Genomic DNA, 12,649 nt, shown 5'->3' with positions numbered 1-12,649 from the left:
AATATAACTCCAAACCGGTATATTACAATTAAACAAACACGGTTTATTGGTGTAGTCACTGAAGTGGTTAGTGTCGAAGGCTCGCAACGAGGCAGAACCGAGATCGGTCCCTGCTCACACCTTGAAAGCTGCTTTTCAGGGGATATTGTGTGTGTATGTATGTATGGGCGCGCATAGATTGGTCGATGTAAGAGCTCTTATCATCCGTAAGGGAGCTGTTGATGACGAATTCAATACGTGGTTCAAGATAAAGGTGCTGGATCACAGAGGCGGAGGCCTTGGAGTGTAGTTCGTTTACAATAAATTCAGTTTAGGTAAACGTGAATGCACGCGCCTTAGTGAGATTGTGCGAGAGAATTGCGAGTTCGACGGACAAAATACTTTGACGGGATGAACATTTTAATGGGGGATCAGTTTGGCTTCACGTGACAAACCTGTCAAAGCTTTTACTACAATAAAGATGCTGGGTGGATTGTGTGTACCCAGATCTAGTGCAGTCCTTCGACAAATGGCCTCACAGTCGTTTACTGTTGAAGCTGGAACATGCTGGAGGACTCCGAAGAAGTTCTTGAATGGACTGTTTCCTGAAGGATAGGTGCAAATGAGGACTGAGAGACGGTGTTACGATGGAGGGCAGAATAGCGGAGTCCACAAAAACTAGCTCCTGCAGCGTACCACAACTACATAAATGACATGAAATGTAGTGGCTATGCAAACATATTGGCAGGTGATGCCAAGATCATGAGAAGAGAGATGAGGAATGCAGGCTGGTACATAAATATATAGATTTACGATTGCTGAAGAACATAAATGTAGCTTTGCTGCACTGATGACGAGGTAAACACACACACACACACACACACACACACACACACACACACACACACACACACACACACACACACACACACACATATATATATATATATATATATATATATATATATATATATATATATATATATATATATATATACACACACACACACACACAAAGCTGTCCAACATTGGAATATGAAAGATCCAGAGATGCGTACAATCCTGGAATAGGGCCTAGGAGATCGTTAATTAATGTCTCCGTCCTTGTAAATTGCAACCAAGGAAAAAATTCCCGTAATAATCGACCAAGCATGCACATATACAAATTTTATGAAAAAAAAATTCTTAGTCTAGCTGAGAGAACATAGGATTAGGTATTTAATAATGTGGAGCTGCGAGAAAGAAAAGGTGAGGTGATGTTTCATAAGTATTCAGAATTACGAAAGCAAAGGACAACGTCTTTGTTTCGGAAAACGAAGTGGAAATAAGCGCATTGAAAGTTAAAATTGCCTAACAAGCACAAATGCGTGACCCCATGAATATGACACTTACCCAGTGTATTCCAATTAGGTAATTGCATCGTCAGATGCAGTGGGTTCCGGACACAATTCAGTGTTGCAAAATGTTTTGGCCGTGTATACGTTCCTGAGCTGACCCAAGCGTTCCCAACGACTTGTTCGGGCGGCAGGTAGCCCGGCCGTTGGCGATGACAACAAAAATAAAAAAAAAAGAACTCGTGTGTATGAAATTAAAGAAATAAAATCGTGCTGTGTTGTGATTGGTCTTGTGATAATATTATTAGTTGAATTCAACAATAAGTAAAATCGGTCAATGATTTTGTGATAGTAGAAGTACAATGATACGCGAATTGTACACATGTAAGTCGGTGCTGTTTATAATAGCAAAATAATGTTAGTCGTAATATAATGTTATCGGGATTAATGTATTGATTGTCATGTCTTTCGTATGTCCGATTTCTTATCATTATTGTTGTAATAGTATTAAAGACGTTACATTTCTGTGGTAGCATCTAGGCGAGTCGGTTTCGGACACGTCGCTGCTTGGGAGTGGCCTGATCGTGGGTGTGGAAAAACGTTTTCGTCGCACAGTAAAGCATTGCAATGCTGTTCCGGGTACGGCATTAATTTCTTTCATTATTATTTTCTAACCACTCACTATTATTTACGATTTGTTTTTGAGATTTTATTCAGAAGAGGGAAACCGTTATTATTTTTCCGTAGTTAAGAGTTTCATTTATTTTCTTTCCCGTCGAGAGACCTAAGTGAAATAAATTTTCACTTGAAAGTTTATGGTGAAATACAAATTTGGTGCGAGGGGATAACGCGCTGTTTGAAATTCTTCACTGTGTGGCAATCAGCAGTGAAGTATCCTACTTGCGTTGAAATACAAATATATATAGGAAAGAACTCGTGGAAAGGGACTGTTATTGGTTAACTCATTGCCGTTAGGTGATTTTATTCTGGCGAAAATCCCTGAGGAACAAGGAATGGAAACTCCTTTCATAATTGTGTACGTTAACTTATAGTCAACATTTTCTGTTGACGCCGAGAGAACCCCCCACCCCACCCCACCCTACCCATTGGGCGGCACAAGGATGGCCGGCTCAATATCTCCACGAGCGTTCGTTGTCATATATTTGCTGACTCTCGAGCCAGACGATTTTAATCACGTCCTCAACAACAAAGGGGTCAGGATGTGTTTGTCTTGACCTGTGTGGCCATGACATTTAATGCTTTGTTGCATTTCCGTTAGAACATGCATTTTTCAAGCGAGTTCAAAGTCCATTTTTAGCCGACCTTCTTTGTCGTCGAATTGCGTGACTCAATGCCTGGCACCTTTGTAACCAGTTGTGAGAAGGCAGACGTTAAACTTGCGTTCAGGATTAATATTCGGAAGGTCGTAATGAGTGCATTCGCACAGAGAGTAATTGATAAGAAAATACAAACAACATATATATACACGTATTTGTATTGTGTATTCACGTGTAGTATCCCCTACTCGTTCGATGAGTGATTGTGTCCACCCATTAGCAATTGTCCACTGCTACACATTTCCAACCCTTGTCTCTGCCACGTCACTCCCCATAACCTACCTCTCTCTCTCTCTCTCTCTCTCTCTCTCTCTCTCTCTCTCTCTCTCTCTCTCTCTCTCTCTCTCTCTCTCTCTCTCTCTCTCTCTCTCTCTCTCTCTCTCTCTCTCTCTCTCTCTCTCTCTCTCTCTCTCTCTCTCTCTCTCTCTCTCTCTCTCTCTCTCTCTCTCTCTCTCTCTCTCTCTCTCTCTCTCTCTCTCTCTCTCTCTCTCTCTCTCTCTCTCTCTCTCTCTCTCTCTCTCTCTCTCTCTCTCTCTCTCTCTCTCTCTCTCTCTCTCTCTCTCTCTCTCTCTCTCTCTCTCTCTCTCTCTCTCTCTCTCTCTCTCTCTCTCTCTCTCTCTCTCTCTCTCTCTCTTTCTCTCCCCACCAGCCTCGGTTCTGGTTATCCGACCTGCTCATTTCAATTTCCGCTCCTTTGTCGCCTCCTATCTTTCACGCCCTCCTATCTTACTCTAGTTGCCCTCATTGGATCCCCCCCCCTTCCGAAGTAGGCTATTACAAATAAGCAACTATCTATTCTGAAACTGTTATGTAGCTTGAACCTAATTAGATTTTGGTCATTAGATACAATAGTTTCACCACCTTCAGCATCCGTTTTCATATTTTCGCGGTTGGTGATCAGTAAGCTGAGGGTATTTCCTTGCATCATGATCATCATCATGATCATCATCATCATCATCATCATCATCATCAAGCGACTAGCCGCATTGTCATGCTCTAAAGTTAGCCAGTTGATGTCAGTAAATTTGTGTTGGAAATGTAGCGTGGCTGATAAAATATTTTGTTTCTTTTTACATTTCCAACATAAGTTTCAAACACTTCGGAGTAAATACAATATGAGTTCAAACAATTGTAAACCACACTCAGACACATGAGTTAAAGCAGCAAGGACTGCAACGGCACTGTAGGAAAGAGGCCAAACGCAGAGTATGGGAGTCCAATATTTGACGTTTCGCCCATCAGGGCTTCTTCAGAAATAATGGTTATTTCTGAAGAAGCCCTGCTGGGCGAAACGTCAAATACATTGGACTCCCATACTCTGCGTTTGGCCTCTTTCCTACACACTCAGACACGTTCTTGTAGAAATATGATTTAGTAAGTTAGTTCGCTAGTTCCTGTACCCTTAGGACCTAGGGGTACAGAGTTAGTGTTAACCTAGGGCCTAGGTCAACACTAACTCTGTGACCCTCTGTGTCTCTTCTTTCCTGTCTGTCCTGTTATCTCATTGAGTTACCCATTTCTATATGTTCTATTCTATCTACTTCCTAACTGACTTTGTACTGTCCACTTTGTCACCAAATGAATTTGTTACATTTAAATTAAGATATTTTATTTCATATTAACTTATATATCACCTATGTTATACTTTAAAATTGATTCTGTTGTAACTTCCGATTATTGAGTGCGTCTTCCGTATTTGTGTGTTGACATAGATTATCCACAAGGTGAATGGCACGTTAAAAACGCTATCGGTTCCGATATGACTCATTCCTTCACACCTTGTCTCTGGGACCCGTATTCTGAGTACGGATTTCTCTATTTTATCCTACAAAGCAATACAATATTTGGAATCTAATCAATCATTATCGTCATATCACAGTTGCAAAAGCTGGTTATTTGCAGAAACAAACTATCCAACAATGGTGGTTGTGGTTTGCATATCATTCCTGCATTTGTATTTCGTCCGTTTGAGTTGATTGGATCCGTGACTGCAATAGCTTCGTGCTTTACCTTTAACTCGCAGGGATTTGTATTGCTTTTGACAAACAACGTAGCACTTCTTTGCTTGTGATTATTATCCTGACGAAAAATGTCGAATCGTGGAGTATTAAACCCTGCTTCAGATTTCTTATCTGTCGACTGTTTCAGTTATTCCTATACTATTTTTTTTACTCGTGATGTACAATAGGTCTTTTTCTTTTTCTTCTTCTTCTTCTTCTTCTTCTTCTTCTTCTTCTTCTTCTTCTTCTTCTTCTTCTTCTTCTTCTTCTTCTTCTTCTTCTTCTTCTTCTTCTTCTTCTTCTTCTTCTTCTTCTTCTTCTTCTTCTTCTTCTTCTTCTTCTTCTACGAGCATTGAGGTGCGAGGTTATCAGAAATTTGGGATTACATTTTTTTCCTGGGCTGGTTTTGTATTCAAATTATGGTTCCCAACCTGGTTTCCCAACTACGCCCGTGATAATGATCATGTTCACTTCAAAAATCCAGAAGCCTGTAAAATCTCTGCCACTGCGAGCAAAAAAAAAAAAAAGTCTCAGCAACGTGTATACCAGTCACATTTTCTATACATCTACAGTATAGATCTGCTCTTCCACCACGATATAAAAGCATCGGAAGGATTCCAAAGTCTACGTGTTGACGAGGCGCTCTTTAGCGCCTGAGAGAGAACCTTGCATTTCCGAACACTTAGATTACAAGTTTTTGTTTGCGTGAACACCCGTGACAACCACGTTTAACCGCTTTCGTTCCCTGATAAAGTACACCTTTAGCGATTTAACGACCTCACGGCTTGTTTGACTTATGGATTTGCAACGTCGTTGAGGCTGCTGTAGGATTTTGTCCTAAACTGGCAACATGGAGGCTCCAGTAACCCTTTTTTTTTTTTTACTAGTTTATCCGCATCCTCGGGTGAAGCAGAGCCAGTTAGGGCAAATTAAACAGGGCCCGCGGTGTGGCAACACTCGGCAGCAGCGGGAAAAGAGCCGAGGCGCTCCATAGGCTGTGGAAAGGCGCCTTTTCATAGCCATTTCCTTACGTTGACCGAACCTGCCTGCTAGCTTCAACATTGCATGCCATTTCGCTTTTCTAGACATACAAAAAAAAAAAAATTATATAAATAAAGAACAATCTTAAGCACTGAAAACTTAATCACTGCTTACGTCGCAGTATATTTTATTGTCTTTACAGCCTAAATTCACAGATTGGGTTATTTTTGGAACACTAGTGCACACTATCTGTAGATACGATGATTCTTGCTAAAGTAAATGTGTTCTTATTCAAGTAATAATTCCGCAAGTTCAAGCATACTTGATGCAATCCCATGATGCAATCCCACTGTTGACACTTCAGTGGAGGAAGATTACTAGCTGAATTTTAAGAAAGAACCAAGCTGAGCTTTTAGAATAGCTAATAACGAGTCCTTATACAATAACGCGATTACGTAATCAGTAGATTCCAAGAATGTTATTTCAAAAGCAAATGAATCCTGATGAACACTGACAAGGCAAAAAAAATGTTGGAAAAAATTAAGAGGCATACGCAAGAGGGCGCATAATTGCGGCCGAAGCCGTTATTTTTGCCCATATTGTGCATTCAAGGGACTTCCAGGGGCAGGTGGGAATCTTGAGAAAAATTCGGTACTCGAACCCACGACTGTGAAAATACGAATCCCGCACACTACAGATTACATTATCAGCGCACAATTGGGGGAAATAGAAAAAAATACACTACTGTGCCAAACTAAGTAAAATGAGAAACTTTGGGTAAATCGGTTATGAAAATCTAAAATCTGGCCCGAATATATAAATGATCAAGGTTATAAACTACCAGAAATATATTAACTCCAATAATGTTATATACAAAACGCCATCTACGGACTATGGGGAGACTTTTAGGTTTAGGGAAATACTTGGATATCAAACTCGACAAGAGAAATCGTAGAATGTCAATTTTGCTATCAGTTCACTTAGATAAATATAAGATAGGAAGGGGCCATAATATTACATCCAAGGTTACATAAATATACAAGAAAGACGGTAGAAACATCGTTCATACGTTGTAATGAAAATAAAGTAACCACCGAGACGAACACACGTAGCATCACAAAGTCAGCTAACGAAGAGAGGAAACCCTGTGTTTTTTTATCTTCACTAGTCTTACTAGTCTTTTATCCTTACTAGTTTTTTATCTTTACTAGTCGACAAAATATTCCTAATTACATATATGTAAGGTCACTGCAGTGTGGACTGATCACTGTTGTAAAATATGTTTTTATCCATATTATTATTATTTTGAGAAACTTCAAAAAGCATATATATTGTCGTAATTACACTTTTGAAAAAAAAATCCAGGAAATTTGAATGATATATTGTTTTTCATCACAACGTCAGATCGTACAAATGTACTTGTTTAGTTCGTTGAGGGGGTTGGCGCAAGAGTAGAATTCTTTCCTTACGGGTCCTCGACTCAAGACCTGCGTAACCTGATGTAATATTTTACATATTATAAACAATGCGACGCTGAGTGTATGGGCAGCCATGTCAAAATATCAATTCTAAAACTTGACCACCCGAAATCCAGCGGCGAAACGATCTGATGTGATGAGATCAGGAAAGTGAGTTTGGGAGAAAATGTAGATTTTTGTGAGGTTGGATCTCGTGCTCGAGGGAAGACAGCACCTCATGCGTTGACGTTACACGACCAAGGTTTGTGTCCCCTTGACCTCAACACGCATCCCGGGTCACGTGCCTCATTCCAGCCAATCATGTTAATGTGTTCCCTGAAGCCTTCTTGCTCGTCGCTTTGAAATCCATCATTAGTGTCTCCTGTATTTTTGTTCTCGTTTCTACTCGCTTGTTGGTGTAATTCTTCAAGGTGGTTTTGTTTACTTTTGGCAGTCCAGTAACACATGATGAATAATAATCTAAATGTGTACGAAGTCTTCGAGGATATGATTTTGTTTAAACAAATCTGGAAACTCAACCGCTGATACACAGTGGGAGTTTGTTATACATCATGAATTTAAATTCATGATGTATAACAAATTCATGATGTATACACGCAGTCATGAATCAGAAGAAGGTAATTATAATAATATATATTTTAAAAGTTCTATTGAATAGTATTAATGGGCAATAGAAGTATGATAATTTTCAGGTTCTGGTGAGATAATATATGGGAATTGGAAACCCAACAGTGGTAACTCGGCGTAGGTCACGTGATTGTGATTGTGTATAGTCTTGTAGAAGAAAGGTCAGTTTGATTGCGAAACATCCTTCTGTAGTGAATGCGTATAGAAACATCCATTCAAGTGCCAGAAAATGCCGTCCAGGATCAAATACCGTAATTAAAACCGAAAACGAAGTGATTGGTAGTTGCATAATAAAGGAAAATCCATGAAGGCTCATGTAAAATAAGAATAATGATGTTGATGATAATAATATTATTAATGATTATAATAACAGTAGTAATAATACCGACAATAAGAATAATAAAAATGCCGTAGCATGCAGATTTACGCAGTTTTTGAGCACGTGCACTTATTTCCACTCGTTTCAGTCATAAGTGTGTGTACAAATGTACATGTGGCCCGCTTGTTCTTCGAAGGAGAACAGGTTTTGTTTCAGATGTCGCAAGAACTTGGAATGAGATATGCGAACTACAGTGGGGAGTGGCAGAATCAAAGCATACCTTGCCCATGCAGGAGAGAAATAAGAAAGGGGATCCCCATTCCCCTCACTACTCCCCTCTAAGTGATATTTTATAACACGTGATGAGGCGCTGTTCGTATCGACTGCTACAGGAATATGATAATAAAACCACTGTTATAGTAGTACAGGTTGGATTAAAGAACAGCAACAGGAACGAGCGGTGGTGAAAATTAAAATAGATATGTTATATATATATATATATATATATATATATATATATATATATATATATTCAAGTGGATCAAAGGCTTTAACAAGGGTGATGGAACCAAGGTCATCATAATAAGATAACAGGGCAGGATTCACATTAATGGATTTAAATTAGAGAAATATAGATTTCAGAAGGAAATAGGCTAGAATGGTTTACATATAGACTTAGCAACCATGTATCGAGCACTGAAAATATAAATTGTTTTAAGAAAAGGTCAGACAACTTTATGGATGGGGATGATGGGTGGTAATAGACATAGAACTGCATAGTGTCGGCCTTATGGTCACTTGCAGTCTCCCTCATCCTTATGTTATTTTATACATACTATACATGCATATATACACACACATATGATAATGAATTGGACATTAGAGGATGGGACCCAACAATCAGTTCTTTTTCTGTATACAGTGATTAGATAAACACGCACACACTCGCATGTCAGCAGATGATGCAAGAATCAAGAGAAGAGTGAAAAATGAGTACAGTAAACTATTCCAAAATATAGACAGTACTTTTGCATGGAGCTAAGAATGGGAAATGAAGTTCAATACAAAATAATGCAAAGTACTGGAAATGGGCAATAGTGGCAAAAGACCATCCTTAAACAAAAGAAGAGAAAGATTTGGGAGTGTTGTCACCTGACAGACAAATCAGCAGTATTGTGGGAGACATAAGGACTGCTGCAGAATATTTAAGTGGCATTTCACTCTATGGATGAAGGGCTAATGAAAAAAACTCATAAAAATCCTGATACATCCAAGACTGGAATATGCGTCAGTAGTATGGTCCCCACACAGAGTGAAGGATATAAGCAAGATTGGCAGCAACTTAATTGGTCCCCAGCCTGGTAGATAAAACAGATGAGGAAAGACTAATAGCACTGGGTCTACCAACTTTGAAAGATCAAATAGAAAGATGTGATATGATTACAGTATTCAGGTCACTAAATGGGATATATTGCATTGACAGAATAAATTTCCTGATTAAAGATGGGAGTGCTTTAAAAGGTCGTGGGAGTGAATTAAGAAAGAACATGTGTCTAAAGGATGTGAAGAAATACATTTTTCTATATAGATGCATAAATACTTGGAATAGCTGAGGAAGTGATATAGCTCAAGCTCAAACAATACACAAGTTCAAATTTAAATATGATAATTGGAAACCAAGGATATAGATTAAGTTGGAACTGAACACAACTTTGAGGCTAGGTATGATGAGTTAGAGAATAGGAGACATGACCCATTGAGTGTTGCGCATTTCCTGTATACTACAATTAAGTAAATACACACACACACACATGCAAACACACATACACACATGGGCAAATGTGATACCAATTTACAGAGGTGGAAATAAGGAAACACCTCAAAATTATAGGCCAATATCACTGACCAGCACAATAGTGAAATTATGTGAAAGGGTTGTGAAAGAGTAATGGACCAAATATCTTAAAAGATATGAACATTGTGGCAAAGACAGTTTGGCTTCAGATCTGGAAGGCCATGTGTGTTGAACCATTAAAGCTAGTACTTGTGAGTGATTGCTGTGCTGCAAGAGAGGGGTGGGTGGACTGTGTGTACTTTGACCTAGAAGGCTTTTGATAAAGTACCTCACAGTTGACTTATGTGGAAATTGGAGCATGTTGGAAAATGAGGCAAACTACTCAAAGGAATGAACATTTTTTTAAAGGGAAGATGCATGAGAAGTGGAGTCCCACAAGGTTTAGTGTTTGTACCAGTAATATTTCTTGTCTGTATCAATGACATGATGAAAGGTATGATAAGCTATGCCAACATGTTTGCAGATGACACAAAAATCATGAGAATAGTGAAAAATGAGGAGAACCATATACTACTACGAAAAGATCTAGACACTATTTTTGCATGGAGTCAAGAATCAGAAATTAATTTCTATCTATATACCAAGAGGTTTTCCCCCCTTATAAGGGAGGTAGCAAAGTCAGAGGTATGTACCGATTCCCACCCATTTCACTCCCCTCCACCCCTCCCATCTCAGTTCCTCATGGATGACGGGTCATCCCTGCATCCGTCAGCTGCCCTGGGTCAAACACAATGCAGCAAAACAGTATATCCACAGCAAAGCCACTTCACATAGTTGGCAACTCCCTCCCCTCTCCATCCCTTCATGCAGAAAAAGATGGGGGAAAATTCTTTCAGGCTGTGTCAAGATATCATTCTTACATAAGCACCTCCTATCCTCCATACCCCATCCCTCCCTTGCATAACAGTATCATCCATACACAATCATTCTCCACTTATCTCTATCTCCTGCCTTCGCCTTTGCTGAACAGACATTCCCCTTTTGCTCAATGCCCCCTTTACCACACCCCATCCATCCATCTCATCCTTGTTTGCCCCTTCAAGTTCACTCCCTCCACCCCTGCCCTCCACACCTCTTTTACTCTTATCACTCATTCTTTCCATATGTCCAAACTCCCAATAATCTTTCTGCCATCTCCTTTTCCACTCCCCCTCTCCTCCTCACCTCCTTGTTTCTCACTCTGTCCAACCTTGTAACCCCTGCCATACTTCTCAGACATTTCATCTTGAACACATTTAAGATTTTCCTTTCTGCCTTTCTTAAGTTCTAAGTCTCTGCCCCATACAGTACCGTCAGCACAATCACTTTTCATACAATCTCCTCTTTGCATCCATTCCCAGTTGCCTATTTCTCATAACACATTTTATCCCCCCAAGGTATTGCTTTTCTCATTCTTCAATTTACCTCCACCGCCATTCCTCCTTTTCCTGTTACATGCAACCCCAAATACCTAAAGCTGTCCATTTTCTCCAGCCTCTCTCCTTTTAGATTTATTTTCAACTCACTGCCATCCTCTACCCTTGTACATCTCATCACATTGCTTTCACCCATATATACCTTCTACTTTCTCCTATAGCATACCTTCCTGAACTCCATCACTAATTCCTTTAATCCTTCCTCTGGGCCTGCCACAAGTGCAGTGTCATCAGCAAACAACAACTGGCTCACCTCTCACTTTTCTCCATTTTCTTTAATAATCTCCAGTCCCTTGCCCATTGCCCTTACCTTTACCTCCCACACCACCCCATTCATATACACATTGAATGGACATGACATAGCCCGGACACAGTCTCACCTTTACTTCAAACCACTCACACTATCCATTTCCCATTCTAATACCGGCTCTGCTACTCTCGTAAAAACTCTTGACTGCCTTTAACAGCTTTCCCCCAATCCCATATATTTACAAAACCTCCCTCAGTGCCTTCTTGTCTACCCAATCATAAGCCTTTTCCAAACCCATAAAGGCCCAAAAAACATCAGTACCAAAAAATCCAAAATACTGGAAATGGGCAATAGTGGCAAAACACCTTCCTTAACCACTTTAGTAAGAGTCAAATTCTCGCGCACAGCATTGGTTACCATATGTACTATGCATCACACTACTCTCATTATAGAATATAAAGTCACTGCTGTATTACTGGTTCTCTAACTCTGAATAATAATAAACACAGAAAATGTGATCAAACCAGCGCACAGAATCCAGGGGTAACTCATGTACAACTACAAATAAATATATAATCAAGACATTAATGCTGGCATCCCCATGTACCCATTTGTGCCTTATGATGCCTATATAGGTGACACCATACTGAAGTGAAGAGAACCCATTACAAAAGCAAAAGAAGAGAGAAATTTGGGATTGTTGGTAAAGGACAACCCACCTAACAAACATATCAGCAGGATTGTGGGAGAGATGTATGGAGTGCTGCAGAAGATTAAAATAGCTTTTCACTATATGGATGAAAGGATGATAAAAACTCATTGAAAGCCTGATCCATCCAAGATTGGAATATTTATCAGTCTTACATCATTTCACACATTAAGGAGCTTGCAAGTAGCAACTGCTCCCCTTCTGTTACTTTCAGCTGGTGACTTAGAAATGGTCTCAAAGCAATACAACACGGACAACAATTCAAAGTTTCTTCAAAGAAATATTTGTAGGAATGTCTGAGGACCATTGCAAGCTACTTTAGGACTGCATGTAGACTCAGGGCAGTAGTTATAATTATTATCATT

The 12,649-nt window shown here is 39.6% G+C and overlaps 1 protein-coding gene across 9 annotated transcripts in view; it reads left to right on the top strand.

Moving 5' to 3' along the window:
• ClC-b (chloride channel protein 7) overlaps nucleotides 1–12,649 on the top strand; it is a 69,822-nt gene that overhangs the window by 13,514 nt on the left and 43,659 nt on the right. The window lies entirely within an intron of this gene.

This window comes from Oratosquilla oratoria, chromosome 35 (genome assembly GCF_046742065.1).
Source record: "Oratosquilla oratoria isolate Oo_2021 chromosome 35, ASM4674206v1, whole genome shotgun sequence".
NCBI classification, from domain to species: Eukaryota; Metazoa; Arthropoda; class Malacostraca; order Stomatopoda; family Squillidae; genus Oratosquilla; species Oratosquilla oratoria.
The sequence above is the reverse complement of the archived record's forward strand: the minus strand, read 5'-3'. Positions and strand labels throughout refer to the sequence as shown.